Source organism: Salmo trutta, unplaced genomic scaffold (genome assembly GCF_901001165.1).
Source record: "Salmo trutta unplaced genomic scaffold, fSalTru1.1, whole genome shotgun sequence".
NCBI classification, from domain to species: Eukaryota; Metazoa; Chordata; class Actinopteri; order Salmoniformes; family Salmonidae; genus Salmo; species Salmo trutta.
The window spans coordinates 3,153,957-3,169,132 of NW_021822911.1; the positions used below are offsets into that span (position 1 = coordinate 3,153,957).

The 15,176-nt window shown below is 41.4% G+C and overlaps 1 protein-coding gene across 1 annotated transcript in view; it reads right to left on the reverse strand.

The window, feature by feature from the left end:
* LOC115186769 (tripartite motif-containing protein 16-like) overlaps positions 1–15,176 on the reverse strand; it is a 452,306-nt gene that overhangs the window by 164,839 nt on the left and 272,291 nt on the right. The window lies entirely within an intron of this gene.

Here is a 15,176-nt window from a genome sequence, read left to right on the forward strand (position 1 = left end):
ATCTTTGATGAAAACCTGCTACAGAGTGCTCAGGACCTCAGACTGGGGTGAAGGTTCACCTACCAAAAGGACAATGACCTTAAGCCCACAGCCTAGACAACGCAAGAGTTGCTTCGGGACAAGTCTCTGAATAACCTTGAGTGGCCCAGCCAGAGCCCGGACTTGAACCCGATCGGAGACCTGAAAATAGCTGTGCAGCGACGCTCCCCATCCAACCTGACAAAGCTTGAGAGGATCTGCAGAGACGAATGGGAGAAACTCCCCAAATACAGGTGCGCCAAGCTTGTAGCATCATACTCCAGAAGACTGGAGGCTGTAATCGATGCCAAAGGTGTTTCAACAAAGTACGTAGTAAAGGGTCTGAATAACTTCAGTTTATTTTAATAAATTAGAAAAAAAAATCTAAAACCGTGTTTTTGGTTTGTCATTATGGGGTATTGTGATGTCATTATGGGGTATTGTGATGTCTATTTTACATTGTATGTAGATGCCATTTATCTTTCAAAATGTATTTAATATATATATTTGTTTTTTTGAAAGACTTCTTTGACACATTTTCTCTTCCTTTGAAATTCTTATAGGACAGAAGATGGACACAATGCAATTGGGATCAAGAAGAAGGTACAGATATGTTGTAGGACAGCTGCATTTGAAGTGTACATTTAACCTACATAGCAGTCAATACAAACTGAAATCTATTAGCGTACAAATGTGTGCAAATTATCTTCTCAGAAATGCATCAAGTCCATGGAATGGATATAGACAAAAATATAATTCAAGGACTATCAGAGGTAGAGAGGCGAGGCAGGGGTGAGGACATCATCCTGCTATTTTGACAGTCCCTGAAGGACAATACAGAAGAGGGATTTGCTCTTATTCCTTCCCTTTCTCTAATGTATTTTGTAATGAAATTAGCAAGTGTAGTAAGATCATTGCTTTACTTTACTAGGACTGGAGACCACAGCAGCGATTCTGCTCTTGCCCTACCTCTTCAATGAGGACCCGAGTGGCCTTTATGTCCATGACAAGGTATGTCTATGCACCAATCATCTGTTTCTTCATAAACATAGGTGTTCATGCTTATATAAAACTACAGCTGAACATTTGTTATAATCTTTGTTAATTGTTTGTGTATTAATCTTTTCTTCCTTTTGTTGACACAGATTTCACCGCTCTTCACTCCTTTACTGCACATCGGCGGAAATCCATTTCACCATGAGAGTGAAATCCCGCTGGCCTTTGATGGGCAGAACATCCAGGCCCTCGAGGACGTCACCATGAGAGTGAAATCCCGCTGGCCTTTGATGGGCAGAACATCCAGGCCCTCGAGGACGTCCCCATGAGAGTGAAATCCCGCTGGCCTTTGATGGGGAGAACATCCAGGCCCTCGAGGACATCCCCATGAGAGTGAAATCCCGCTGGCCTTTGATGGGGAGAACATCCAGGCCCTCGAGGACGTCCCCATGAGAGTGAAATCCCGCTGGCCTTTGATGGGGAGAACATCCAGGCCCTCGAGGACGTCCCCATGGGTCTTGGGGCTCTGCTACGGCTGTATTTTTATTTTCCCTTAATTTCCCAAAAATGTCAGAAAAACCCTTATGTTGTTAAGTTACTGTGTTCTGGGGATCAGAGAAGTTGGGGTGAAGTTACCAGGGCCGGTCATAAAGATGGCAAACTTCCTAACATAACTAAGTGGATACGATATACACACTAAAGCTGAAAAATCTGTATTTAGCATCAAGTCTACAATGTTGTTAGTTTACCTGTGATTCACTCCAGTTTCTGAGACAACTGCCCAGACTTTATAGACAGTTTAATAATGCTTAAAACTCATCTTTATCAAATGATCCATTAAAGATACCAACTCAAAGCCTACGTTCGTCTATAAATGGGTTGTTTAAATTGTATCTAATTATATTCCCAGTATTACTTCATCAAATCTCTACTAATCATTATACACACATACAATTCATCATATTTTCATATATTCACAGAATCCATAGAAAACATAAGAAATTCTCAGGTAGTCACGACAACCATTCCATTTGCTTTTTCAAGGACTCTCCACAGCTACGAAGCAGCTCTCCAAACATACTCAAAACGGAACCAAAAAATATACGTTTGTTTCCCGGACAATGACCATGGGATCCTCAAAGGTTCTCTAACCTCCCAGAGACCACGGCAAAATCAAGCCTCCCAGGAACTATAGACCTTCCGCTGCTTTCTAAAATATCATCCCCCTCTCAATACCACCCCGTGATCTTCTATGATGGGCAGTGAAGGAACGGAACCCCAAGATAACGTTATATCAAAGCTTATTATCCACATGTCAATCATCTGATTAAGCATATTTCTATATGAGGAACTATAGATCTCTAGGAGGAACTATAGATCTCTAGGAGGAACTATAGATCTCTAGGTGGAACTATAGATCTCTAGGAGGAACTATAGATCTCTAGGAGGAACTATAGATCTCTATGAGGAACTATAGATCTCTAGGAGGAACTATAGATCTCTAGGAGGAACTATAGATCTATCTCTATGAGGAACTATAGATCTCTAGGAGGAACTATAGATCTCTATGAGGAACTATAGATCTCTAGGAGGAACTATAGATCTCTATGAGGAACTATAGATCTCTAAAGGAACTATAGATCTCTGTGAGGAACTACAGATCTCTAAAGGAACTATAGATCTCTAGGAGGAACTATAGATCTCTAGGAGGAACTATAGATCTCTAGGAGGAACTATAGATCTCTAGGAGGAACTATAGATCTCTATGAGGAACTATTGATCTCTAGGAGGAACTATAGATCTCTGTGAGGAACTATAGATCTCTAGGAGGAACTATATATCTCTAGGAGGAACTATAGATCTCTAGGAGGAACTATAGATCTCTAGGAGGAACTATAGATCTCTAGGAGGAACTATAGATCTCTAGGAGGAACTATAGATCTCTGTGAGGGACTATAGATCTCTGTGAGGAACTATAGATCTCTAGGAGGAACTATAGATCTCTAGGAGGAACTATAGATCTCTAGGAGGAACTATAGATCTCTGTTACTATCCAAACATCAGATTATGACTCAGTCACACAACTCTCATACCACAGTCACACAACTCTCATACCACAGTCACACAACTCTCATATCACAGTCACACAACTCTCATATCAGAAAATATGAAATGGGGTCCAGGTTTAAAATAATTACAGGTTTAAAACAATTACAGGTGCACCTTACTATCTTGTACTATATCATAAATGGTCTTAACTAGTAAACACAGATTCTAGTTGTCATCTAGTTCACACAGATTCTAGTTGTCATCACGTTCACACAGATTCTAGTTGTCATCACGTTCACACAGATTCTAGATATTTAACGCGAAATGACCGAACCCAGGGCATACCTGGCAGCACGTTTAAAATCATTGGAATTCACCAATTCTGAGAGTCACACAGACACTTTTCAAAATGAGGTCCTTCTTCCAATAGAGTTTCACCAGGTACCGTGTTTCACACAGAACCCACAGCCACCCTGGCCCCTCACCCCTACAGACCAATCCCCACTGTGATCAATTCAGTGTCAGGATGGCTCTAGGTCGCCCGTAACCGACCAATGATAGGTGTCTGAGTCGACTGACTCTCAGATCATCCTCCACTGACTCGGCCCTGTTTACGCCTCCAAGGTGCCCCCTCACACAGGAATACACACTCAGAGCCTACTGACTGGGCCCTGTTTACACCTCCACACAGGAATACACACTCAGAGCCTACGGGCTTTTCTAAAAACTCCACTTTGTTTCACCTCTTTCTTTTTTTTTTAAAACTACGTTGGAGATGTGGTATCCACTATATACACTATACTGATGGTATCCACTATATATACTATACTGATGGTATCCACTATATATACTATACTGATGGTATCCACTATATATACTATACTGATGGTATCCACTATATATACTATACTGATGGTATCCACTATATATACTATACTGATGGTATCCACTATATATACTATACTGATGGTATCCACTATATATACTATACTGATGGTATATACTATATATACTATACTGATGGTATCCACTATATATACTATACTGATGGTATCCACTATATACACTATACTGATGGTATCCACTATATATACTATACTGATGGTATCCACTATATATACTATACTGATGGTATCCACTATATATACTATACTGATGGTATCCACTATATATACTATACTGATGGTATCCACTATATATACTATACTGATGGTATCCACTATATATACTATACTGATGGTATCCACTATATACACTATACTGATGGTATCCACTATATATACTATACTGATGGTATCCACTATATACACTATACTGATGGTATCCACTATATATACTATACTGATGGTATCCACTATATACACTATACTGATGGTATCCACTATATATACTATACTGATGGTACCCACTATATATACTATACTGATGGTATCCACTATATATACTATACTGATGGTATCCACTATATATACTATACTGATGGTATCCACTATATATACTATACTGATGGTATCCACTATATATACTATACTGATGGTATCCACTATATATTCTATACTGATGGTATCCACTATATGTACTATACTGATGGTATCCACTATATATACTATACTGATGGTATCCACTATATACACTATACTGATGGTATCCAGTATATACACTATACTGATGGTATCCACTATATACACTATACTGATGGTATCCACTATATATACTGTACTGATGGTATCCACTATATATACTGTACTGATGGTATCCACTATATATACTATACTGATGGTATCCACTATATATACTATACTGATGGTATCCACTATATATACTATACTGATGGTATCCACTATATATACTATACTGATGGTATCCACTATATACACTATACTGATGGTATCCACTATATACACTATACTGATGGTATCCACTATATATACTATACTGATGGTATCCACTATATATACTATACTGATGGTATCCACTATATATACTATACTGATGGTATCCACTATATATACACTATACTGATGGTATCCACTATATATACTATACTGATGGTATCCACTATATACACTATACTGATGGTATCCACTATATACACTATACTGATGGTATCCACTATATATACTATACTGATGGTATCCACTATATATACTATACTGATGGTATCCACTATATATACTATACTGATGGTATCCACTATATATACTATACTGATGGTATCCACTATATATACTATACTGATGGTATCCACTATATATACTATTCTGATGGTATCCACTCGGCTCGCTGCCTCTCAGATCAAAGGTGGGTCCATCTGCTCCGTTCCCGCAGTGTGGTCTCCCTGAGATCCCAAGTTAGAAGGATCCCTGGTGCACCATTTACCCAGGTCACCAGGAGCGGTCACCAAGTCAAGATTCACATCCCCATCGCCAAATGTGGTGGTTAATATCAAATGAGACAAACTTATCACACAAGTCAGAGTTATTCTTAAACTAAATATTTATTCACTTATAAGGGAGCAGGTCAATACAACACACATATAAAGTCAATCAATTGGGTGCCCTATGATAATGATGGCTGGTCGAACAATCACCCCCAGATGATTCGTTGAGAGATGAATCAACCCCAGATGATTCGTTGAGAGATGAATCAACCCCAGATGATTCGTTGAGAGCCCCGAGACAAAAGTACAAAGGTCTTTTACAGCCAAGATACACCCCTTTCAACCTACAAGACCAACAACAGATGTATAGAACGGGTCACAAGGTTAAGATTTGTATGAAAGATACTTATAATTCTCAGCAGACAGTATCTGCTGTAAAAACAGTACTCTGTGTAGAGACCAGGGTCTGGCCCTGAGGTCATCTCTCCCTGGTAACATATAGAACAGAAACATTAACTCATGCTCTGGAATGCGTTCTCTTTAGGTTTTATCACCCAAAATACATTGTAAATCTCCTGTCAGTGTTTTCTCCCAGAGGCCCATCCTCAGTAGAACACAGACACAATAGTTCCAAGAACCCTCTATTCTGTTGCATAAAACAACCATTTCATGCAATAAAAGTATTATAACATAATCTTGCAACTTTGCTCTCAGTGTCCACTGAAAGTTGACTAGTAACAACAACTGGGACCTAAAAGACACCCACCATGAGACCTACTAAATCTGCCCAAGAAGAGGCAAACAAAAGAAAAACCCACACCAAACTTAAAGACAGGAAGTAAACCAAAAAGGTGGAGCAACTAAAGGTGTTGACTCTCCACATGTATCAAGACAACTGGAGCACTGGGCCAGACACTCTTAAATAGAACCTGGACCAGCTCAGGTGAAACACCTTCCCACTAACGAGATGGACAAGCCAGCACAGGTGTAACACATACTGACTAACGAGGTGACACCAATCAGTGCGTCCTACGTGCTAACGAGCTAGACGTGCTAACGAGCTAGACGTGCTAGACGTGCTAACGAGCTAGACGTGCTAACGAGCTAGACGTGCTAAAGTCCAACTTCAAAACATAAATGGAAAAACCAAAGCCTGTAACACCTTCCCCCTTAAGACAACAAATATGACCTACATTTCTTTTGGACACGTTTGCTTACCACCAACAGAAAACAACTTAATTTCCCAATATAATGAACTACAATGCTTCACCTTCACCAATATAAACATGGTGTCTACTGGCTGTCAACAATTAAAAAGAAGAAAAAAAACACGTATTTCTAAGTAATAATATACAATCGTATTTTTTGTTTCTCCTTTTTCTTTCCATAGAATCCTTCCTAAAACTCACTAGATTCTAGAACTCTCGTCTTCCTAAAACTCACTAGATTCTAGAACTCTCGTCTTCCTAAAACTCACAAGATTCTAGAACTGTCCTCTTTCTAAATCCCACTAGCTTCTAGAACTCTCGTCCCCTTGGAACGAGCCCAAACAAAACTCATCTCCAATACGGAAAAACATGCAGTCATAATAAATTGTGATCCATGGCAACACTGGCTAAATCCAAAACTTTTTAACTGCCCACCCTTGAGACAATCAGCAACCAAGTTGTCCTCACCACAGACATGTCTGATTTCAAGAGGAAACTCCTGCAATATCCATAGTAACTTTCCACCTCACTGCAGAGCTTCTCTCTCTTTTCATTGTTCACTAGATAGGCATGTTGTTGGATCGGGGCTCAGTCCCCAATGTCATGCTCTAGTACATTTGGGTTGGCACATCTGAGAATGAACCCAGATATTCTAAAAGCAGGGCAGCAATGTCAATATAATTGTACCCAAAAATTGTCAGTTGGTTGCATGAATAAGTATTACATGAATAGTAAATATGAAATATAAAAACCAAATGTCCACCCCTTTGTTAATACATATTGACAATAAAGAACCTAATGTTGAGGCATGAAATAATTAAAAAAAACAGATTTTGTCAGGCTGAATGTTTGAAATTTTTTACATTTTACATTTTAGTCATTTAGCAGACGCTCTTATCCAGAGCGACTTACAGTAGTGAATACATACATTTCATTTAAAAAAAAAAATTTACTTATTTTTTTTATTTTTAAATATGAGGTGATTTGAGTCATGCTTCTTCAGTAGTAGAATAAAGACAAGTAGCACTTGAATGTTGTAAATAAATACTGGAGTGATGTAGGATTGTTAATAAAAATTTATTATAGACCAATTTATTATACCGCGTCCATGTGTATAGGCTGCAAGTACGTTGAAATGAAGCTGTTTTCAAGTCATTGAAAAAACAACCAGAAAAGACCTCTTTTCAACTTTCACTTTCAACTACAACCGAACATATATTGGACTTCGGGCATAGTCTTATTTTCAACGTCTTTTCAATGACATTTGGCTAAATGAAAATAGTGCAATGTCAAAACACAGTTTTAACGTGTCCAAATCAATAACCAATAAGCAGAAACAGTTGGTGATATATTGAAAACCTAAACATTTTGAAGTGTTGCATTTGATTAAAGTGGGTCACCAACATGGTAAGTGTAACACAACTCTTTTTTTTGTCACTTTTTGTTAAATCTCATAAATTGTACTCATCCATTTCAGAGCCTGGATTTTCCCCCTGAGGCTAATATCCATATCATGCTGAAATCAATAGAACAGGGGACAAACGTTTAGGGTTCTACATTGTGACATCATTAAAATACTCCTACTACAATGTTAAAACATTCTACATTGTGACATCATTAAAATACTCCTTCTACAATGTTAAAACATTCTACATTGTGACATTATTTCATTGATATCATGAAACAACTCCTTCATGTATTTTCTGATGTTTGATCAGAGATCTTTAATCAGATTATCTCTGGTCACAGCTATAAGATTTCTCACCTGTGTGTGTTCTCTGGTGTATAGTCAGCTGGCTAGATGTAGTAAAAGTCTTCCCACATTGATCACAGTTATAAGGTTTCTCTCCTGTGTGTGTTCTCTGGTGTAAAGTCAGCTGGCCAGATGAAACAAAACTCTTCCCACATTGATCACAGCTATAAGGTTTCCCTCCTGTGTGTGTTCTTTGGTGTACAGTCAGATTGCTAGATGCAGTAAAACTCTTCCCACATTGATCACAGCTATAAGATTTCTCTCCTGTGTGTGTTCTCTGGTGTAGAGCCAGAGAGCCAGATGCAGCAAAACTCTTCCCACATTGACCACAGCTATAAGGTTTCTCACCTGTGTGTATTCTCTGGTGTAGAGTCAGAGAGCCAGATGCAGCAAAACTCTTCCCACATTGACCACAGCTATAAGGTTTCTCACCTGTGTGTGTTCTTTGGTGTAATATCAGGCTGCTTGACTGAGTAAAACTCTTCCCACATTGATCACAGCTATAAGATTTCTCTCCAGTGTGTGTTCTCTGGTGTAGTGTCAGCTGTCCAGATCGACAAAAACGCTTCCCACATTGACCACAGCTATAAGATTTCTCTCCTGTCTTGATTCTCTGATGAATTTTAATGCCTGATGAGGTGAATCTCTTCCCACAGTCAGAGCAGCAGTGAGTTCTCTTCCCTGTGGGTCTCTGCAGGTGTTTCTTGAGGTGTTCTGATCTGGAGAGACTCTTCTCTGCCTTGTCAGCATCATGAGGTTGTTGAGGCTCCTCAGAGGATCCACGATAGTCCCATATCTCTCCTGTGTGAACAACAAAGTCAGACAGATGATTAAAATCCCACAACAGCGGTAATCCACTGTAAAAGGTGATGCCAACAGCGTAGCCATGATGTTGTACAACAATTGACGTCTGTAATGAATGTTACAATTATTTGTCTTAAAATGAGCAAGAATAGTCAAATTTTGTCTTGTTTTCACATTAGTAGTAACATCGATGATTGTAGGCTAGAAATAAGTTATTCATGTTGTTGAAACTCTAAGCAGTGTGCCAGACGACTTTTGGTCTCCAATATAGGCCCCTTTCTGTGTTTTCTAAAATTGCAGCACGAAGGCAATGCGCACACAATTTGATTGCAGAAACCTGCTAATGAGGAAACCACTAGTTATGGATGTAGTATATCTGGTAATGAGGAAACCACTAGTTATGGATGTAGTATATCTGGTAATGAGGAAACCACTAGTTATGGATGTAGTATATCTGGTAATGAGGAAACCACTAGTTATGGATGTAGTATATCTGGTAATGAGGAAACCACTAGTTATGGATGTAGTATATCTGGTAATGAGGAAACCACTAGTTATGGATGTAGTATATCTGGTGATGAGGAAACCACTAGTTATGGATGTAGTATATCTGCCTGGAACAAAAATGGTGAGCAAAGATTTGAGTTTTTCACAATGTATTCTGAATGTGAAAAAAACCCAGGTTGGTTATGAGTTCATTTCACACTACTTTGGATTATAATTGTAAGGCTCGTTTGAATGTTCTATTTAATATAATGGTTGTGTCATCATCGCAAATCAACCGCTTTATACTTAAAAAAACACTTCAAACAGTAAAATGCTCCTTGGCTTTTCCATCAGCCTGACAATGAGGGGTTGTACACTAAGTGTTTGCCAAATTGGCCCATAACTTCACCTAACAATAACATAGACCTACTGTAGTACCCAAACCTCACATATGTCGTGATGTTTGTCATTTGACTGGCATTCAGAAAATGATTTCCTGGATCAGCTGATGATAGTTGAACATTTACAACTGCGACCTGGCCAAGATAAAGCAAAGCAGTGCGACACATAGTTAGAAATACTGGTGTGAGCAAGAAAAGCAAATAAAAACATGGGGATGAGGTAGGCAGTTGGATGGGCTATTTACAGATGGGCTGTGAACAGCTGCAGCGATCGGTAAGCTGCTCAGACAGCTGATGCTTAAAGTTAGTGAGGGAGATATAAGTCTCCAACTTCAGCGATTTTGCAATTCGTTCCAGTGATTGGCAGCAGAGAACTGGAAGGAAAGGCGGCCAATGTAGGTGTTGGCTTTGGGGATGACCAGTGAGATATACCTCCTGGAGCGCGTGCTGTGTGTGGGTGTTGCTATGGTGACTAGTGAGCTGAGTGAAGGCGGCCTAGCAAAGACTTAGATGACCTGGAGCCAGTGGGTTTGGCGACGAATATGTAGCGAGGGCCAGCCGACGAGAGCATACAGGTCGCAGTGGTGGGTGGTATATGGGGCTTTGGTGACAAAACGGATGGCACTGTGATAGACTGCATCCAGTTTGATGAGTAGAGTGTTGGAGGCTATTTGAAATTAAATGACATCGCCAAAGTCAAGGATCGGTAGGATAGTCAGTTTTACGAGGGTGTTTGGCAGCGTGAGTGAAGGAGGCTTTGTTGCGAAATAGGAAGCCGATTCTAGATTTAATTTTGGATTGGAAATGCTTAATATTAGTCTGGAAGGAGAGTTCAGTCTAACCAGATACCTAGGTATTTATAGTTGTCCACATATTCTAAGTCAGAACCGTCCAGAGTAGTGATGCTGGACGGGCGGGTGCGGGCAGCAATCGGTTGAAGAGCATACATTTAGTTTTGCTAGCGTTTAAGAGCAGTTGGAGGCCCCGGATGGAGTGTTGTATGGCATTGAAGCTCGTTTGGAGGTTTGTTAACACAGTGTCCAAAGAAGGGCCAGATGTATACAGGATTGTGTCGTTTGCATAGAAGTGGATCAAGGAATCACCCGCAGCAAGAGCAACATCTTTAGTATTTTCAGAGGTTAGAGTCGGTCCGAGAATTGAACCCTGTGGTAGCTCCACAGAGACTGCCAGAGGTCCGGACAACAGGCCCTCCGATTTGACACACTGAACTCTGTCTGAGAAGTAGTTGGTGAACCAGGCGAGTCAGTCATTTGAGAAACCAAGGCTATTGAGTCTTCCAATAAGAATATGGTGATTGACAGAGTCGAAAGCCTTGGCCAGGTTGATGAAGACGGCTGCACAGTACTGTCTTTTATCGATGGCGGTTATGATATCGTTTAGGACCTTGAGCGTGGCTGAGGTGCACCCGTGACCAGCTCGGAACCAGATTGCACAGCGGAGAAGGTACGGTGGGATTCAAAAAATGGTCAGTGACCTGTTTGTTAACTTGACTTTCGAATACTTTAGAAAGGCAGGGCAGGATGGATATAGGTCTGTAACAGTTTGGGTCTAGAGTGTCGCCCCCTTTGAAAAGGGGGATGACCGCGGAAGCGTTCCAATCTTTGGGGATCTCAGATGACACGAAAGAGAGGTTGAACAGGCTAGTAATAGGGGTTGCAACAGTTTCGGCAGATCATTTTAGAAAGAGAGGGTCCAGATTGTCCAGCCCGGCTGATTTGTAGGGGTCCAGATTTTGCAGCTCTTTCAGAACATCTGCTGACTGGATTTGGGTGAAGGAGAAGCTGGGGAGGCTTGGGGGGGTGGGGAGCTGTTAGTGCAGTACGCCACAGGATATTTTTGTGCTGGTCGAGGGCAGTCAGGTCTGGAGTGAACCAAGGGCTTTATCTGTTCTTAGTTCTACATTTTTTGAAAGGGGCATGCTTATTTAAGGTGGTGAGGAAATTATAATTACAGAACAACCAGGCATCCTCTACTGACGGGATGAGGTCAATATCCTTCCAGGAGACCCAGGCCAGGTCGATTAGAAAGGCCTGCTTGCAGAAGTGTTTTAGGGAGCGTTTGACAGTGATGAGGGGTGGTAGTTTGACCGCGGACCCATAATGGATGCAGGCAATGGGGCAGTGATCGCTGAGATCCTGAATGAAAACAGCAGAGGTGTATTTGGAGGGCAAGTTGGTAAGGATAATATCAGTGAGGGTGCCCATGTTTACGGATTTAGGGTTGTACCTGGTGGGTTCCTTGATAATTTGTGTGAGATTGAGGGCATCTAGCTTGGATTGTAGGACGGCCAGGGTGTTAAGCATATCCCAGTTTAGGTCACCTAACAGAATGAACTCTGAAGATAGATGGGGGGCAATCAATTCATATATGGGGTCCAGGGCACAGCTGGGAGCTGAGGGGGGGAGGGGGGGTCTGTAACAGGCGGCAATAGTGAGAGACATTTCTGGAGAGATACATTTTTTAAATTAGAAGCTCGAACTGTTTGGGCTTAGACCTGGAAAGTATGATAGAACTTTGCAGGCCATCTCTGCAGTAGATTGCGACTCTTCCCCCTTTGGCAGTTCTATCTTGACGGAAAATGTTGTAGTTGGGGATGGACATTTCAGAATTTTTGGTGGCCTACCAAAGCCAGGATTCAGACACGGCAAAGACATCAAGGTTGGCGGAGTGTGCTAAAGCAGTGAGTAAAACAAACTTAGGGAGGAGGCTTCTGATGTTAACATGCATGAAACCAAGGCTTTTACGGTTACAGAAGTCAACAAATGAGAGCGCCTGGGGACACAGGGCCTGGGTTAACCTCTACATCACCCGAGGAACAGAGGAGTAGGATGAGGGTTTGGCTAAAGGCTATCAGAACTGGTCATCTAGTGCGTTGTGAACAGAGAATAAAAGGAGCAGATTTCTGGGGGTGGTAGGATAGATTCAAGGGATAACGTACAGACAGGGGTATGGTAGGGTGTGGGTACAGTGGAGGTAAACCTAGGCATTGAGTGACGATAAGAGAGGTTGCATCTCTGTAGGCACTAGTTATGCTAGGTGAGGTCACCGCATGTGTGGGAGGTGGGACAAAAGAGTTCTCTGAGGCATGCTGAGTGGGACTAGGGGCTCCGCAGTAAAATAAAACAATGATAACTACCCTAAACAACAGTATACAAGGCATATTGACATTAGAGAGACATAAAGCGAGGCATAAAGCAATCACAGGTGTTGATTGGGAGAGCTAGCTAAGACAACAACAGGTAAGACAACAACAGTTCATCAGCTAAGACAACAACAACTGGTAAAATGGTGATGAATGGGCAGAGAGGGTCAGTTAAATACACACAGGGCCTGAATTTGAGGCTGGGGCCGACAGATAAACAAAACAAACAAAATGGAGTACCGTGATTAATGAACAGTCCAGCAGGCATCAGCTATGTAGCCAAGTGATCATAGGGTCCAGTGAACAGGAATATATGAAACAGGGAAGCAGTTAGGTAGTCATTACTATGCTAGCCGGGAGATGCGCCTGGCTCGAGGTAAACTGGTGCTAACTTCGAGACAAGGGCGTCACCGACGTCCGGCAAAGGCCGGTTGAAGAACATCAGACGGAATTGCATCGACAGACCAGACGTGATGGATCGGCGGGGCTCCGTGTCGACAAAGGGTCCAGGCCAATTGGCAAAAGAGGTATTGTAGCTGGAGTAATTTTGTTTGCTAGCCGGGAGATGCACCTGGCTCGAGGCTAACTGGTGCTAGCTTCGGGACAAGTGGGTTAGCCACTATAGCCACTCTGGTGCAAAGGTCCAGAGCTTACGGCAGGAATCCGGTGATGTAGTGGTTTCTAGTCCTCTTAGTGAAGAATCTGGGAGGCATCAGCTGTGTAGCTGAGTGATAGGGTCCACTGAGCAGGCCGGGAGATGGGCCTGGCTCAAGGCTAGCTTCGGGGCTGGGCCACTAGGTGGCAGCTAGCTAGCTGCGATTATCCGGTGTAATGGTCCAGAGCTTACGGCAGGAATATGGTGATGTAGTGGAGAAAAACAGTCCAATATGCTCAGGGTTGATATCGTGCTGTGCAGACTGGCAGGTATTATCCAGACTAAAAGCGGCTGGTGTCTGAGCTAAAAAGCTAAAGACCGCTAGCAGTGGCTAACAATGACTAAATAGCTAGTAGCTAATTAGCTGGTTAGCTTCTGATGGCTAGCTTCTGATGGAGGGTTCTAGCTATAAGGTCTAAAAAAAATAGCAGATCCGTATTACATTGGGTGAGGTGTGTTGCCGGAAGGTATATTTAATTGAAAAATTGAAAAAAAGATTGAAATATATTGCAATATATACAAAAAAAACATAACATTTACAATAAACACGTCTTACTGCTACGCCATCTTGGATTACAAGATGACTCTCAGTTAAAAACCATAGGATTTAGCAAACTGAAATTATTTAGTATATCTGTGACAACGAAAACTGTTTTCCCTGCGTAACATGAGGAGCCACTAACTGATACATAGTTCGAGTACATTTCAGAATACAAAAAATAACTGTCGGACGGCAAGATCCCGTATTTAAGTTGAAGTTCATCACATGACAAGCGTAATGTTATGACTATAACTACTGTTCCCTGAAGGAAGGAAACTAGGTACAACATACAATCAAATCCACGCCTAGCTGGAAGCCCCGCCTTCCACAGGTGATGAGAGTGAGGCTTGGATTTATTCCTTAAATTTAATACCGCTCTTCACCGACCCAGGAAGGGGCGGGACCAAACAGGTGTTGTACCTCGTTTCCCTCCTTCAGGGAAGTGTAATTATAATCAAAGTTACACTCCCTTTCAGTCAGTCAACTTCGGTACAACATACTATGGGGAAATAAAATCATTCCCCAACTGACCCAAACGGATACTAAATGAAACGGCCCCTGGCAGACCACCCAGACCTGACCCCGCAAGATGCGTCAGTTGTCAATTTATTAATTGTATTTTGTTTGAAACACTCCTGTCAATGTTGAGTAAGGACGCACACCTTATTACCCATATAGAAGTAGGACTAGTCTACCTGGCCTGTGTGCAAATGTAGGCCTAT